Below are 2,362 nucleotides of genomic sequence, written 5' to 3' on the forward strand. Positions count from 1 at the left end.
AGCTTTGAACAGTGGCAGTATCGTAGCCAATGAAGTTTATCAGAGGCGCGATTATTGCTAATTGAAAACTGTTATAAATTTTAGGATGACAATAGTAGAACATGAAACCAAGTAGTCCTGAGCAGTAATCTAGGTCACATAACTATAGCTGTGTGCATTCCGGAGCCCTCAGAGCACATAAGAGGCTAGCCAGCCCTGCTGGCTCTCCACATGTTACTTAGTGCCATCAAAGCCAAAGTCCTGGGTCTGCTGGAGCTGTCCAGACAGAGGGAGCCCCACAGATGTGGGCTTACCCTGGACTCCCCAGTACATGCCTGTGCTAGCATGTCTACCACACTGGGCCTCTGCTTCCTCCACCTCCTGCTCTACAGACCACCTGAAGTGATGGTAGAGGAGCTGTCTAGAGCCTCTGAGATGGGCCCAAATGCAAAGGCAGGCATAGCAGAATTCTAAGGGATACTCTGGAAAGAAACTGCTATCCAGGACAGAGGGAGATGGTGAGATGAGCTGGACCTAGAACAAAACACTAGCATATGGGGGAAAAGGGTTTCAGAGGGATGTGAACTTCCACTCCAATCTTATAAGCCCAGCTCACATGACTACTCCTAAGTTGGGCTTAGAGAACTGAAGGCTACAGCAAGAATTGACTCAGGAATTTCTTTCTCTCAATTTTGGCAGAATTCTGGAAGAGGTACCAGCCACAATACTTAGTGACTGTGTTTGTTAACTGAAGGGGAGAGGGAGTGTTCTCCTACTCCTGTGAACAGTACCATATGGGTGCCTGGCTGAGCTAAGGACCCCATACAAGTAGGACAGGAGAGACAGAGACCAAGGAACACAGCACCTGCTCAGGAGAGCATAAACTTTATCTGGTTCCTCTAGTTCATGCTGTAGCTCTGATTCTTCCTGCTACTGTGGCTATGGCCTTGACCCTGAAGAAGCTTTCAGGACAGAGGCCAGTGCAGCAGAGAGAATGTGGGCTTGGTGTCACAACTGGGCTACAACAGGCCCTGGCTAGTGGCTCTGAGCAAAATGTGAGGTGTCCATCTCCTCCTCCTTTGTGAAAATTGGGATATAAATGTCTATTACTATGTGGTTGCTGTCTGAGCCACTCACTTGGTAAGTTCCAGATCCAGCATGGTGCTCAGGGTGCCCTCAGCCTTTCTCTCTGTCTGTCCTTGCAGTCTCTCCACTCCACTCCCATCTCACTGTTTTTCTGTGTCTGCTGCCTGTTGCTTCTGCTCTCCATCCCTAAGCCTCTCTCCCCTTGCTTCTGGCTTAGAGAGTAGGTCACACAAGGGGCACGGGACAGCCATAAATCTTGCCAACTAGTCAGTCACTTTGCTGCCCTTCAGCTTTACACACGTGATAGTGATAATATTACTGCCCCGATATGACAAAAATAACATGCTTTAGGAAAAATTACAAATGCAGCAGTGAAAATGAGGTCATTAGGCAGAGGGCCAATTGGCTACATAACAGTGTCCAGAGGGTGGCACTGTTGCTTGTGATATCTGGTTGGGGTGAACCAGCGTGGAGGAAGTGGGTGGAAGAATATGGCAGTGAATTGAGAGCCAGAGCACATTGCTTGAGACACTCCTAGCATGTTCCTTCCAAGCACATTTGTCCACATCAGTTTGTCTTGAGCCACAGGCTTTTTTCAGCCCTCCAGGAGTAGCAGAGACCAGGGGCTCTCTGGCCTTGTGCCCAGGGGACTTGCTGCCACAAAAGTCTCAAGACAAGAGGCTATCAGGTCCCTGTCACAGGCCAGTGACAACTGTGAGAAACAGGCACTGTAGTGCTCCAGAGAGCTAGAAAGATCAGAACCAGAGTGTCAGGAAAGGGACAGGGGGTGATGCTACAGCTAGGGGCCAGAAAGTAGACTTGGGATGTGAAGCTAAGAGTGGGATGGCTCAGGCAGTCACTTGAAGGTTAAGAGCTGGGAATATCCTAGAGGGAATTTAGCTGGAGATGGGCAGTTGAGCAGGGGCATAGCGAGGGCAGATGCTAGAATTGTGTGGGCCCCAGGATAGGGCCAGGCATGTCTTTCATCAAGAACCAGAGCCTCTCCCCTTACATGTGGGGAGGCCAGGGATGGCACAGTGACTAACTCTCCATGTTCACTTGTAAATATCTACACTAACTCTCATACCCGCACCTGCATACCCACACCCATGGCCTTATACAGACATGTTCACTCACTCCCATCATGTCGGCTGCCCTGTGGCAGCTCATCTCCATTCCCTCTCCCTCATCCACCCATGGAAAGAAATGCCTATAGGGAGGGATGGGCAGGGCATGGGGCTGAGGAACCATCAGGTCCAAGTCTCACATGCACAAAAGGCCACAGATTAGACATTTG

General features: G+C 49.9%; 1 pseudogene; it reads left to right on the top strand.

Annotated features, from left to right (window-relative positions):
• Nucleotides 1-82, top strand: LOC128780781 (U4 spliceosomal RNA; annotated as a pseudogene).
• The last annotated feature ends 2,280 nt before the right edge of the window (nucleotides 83-2,362 follow it).

Source organism: Desmodus rotundus, chromosome 4 (genome assembly GCF_022682495.2).
Source record: "Desmodus rotundus isolate HL8 chromosome 4, HLdesRot8A.1, whole genome shotgun sequence".
Lineage (NCBI taxonomy): Eukaryota > Metazoa > Chordata > Mammalia > Chiroptera > Phyllostomidae > Desmodus > Desmodus rotundus.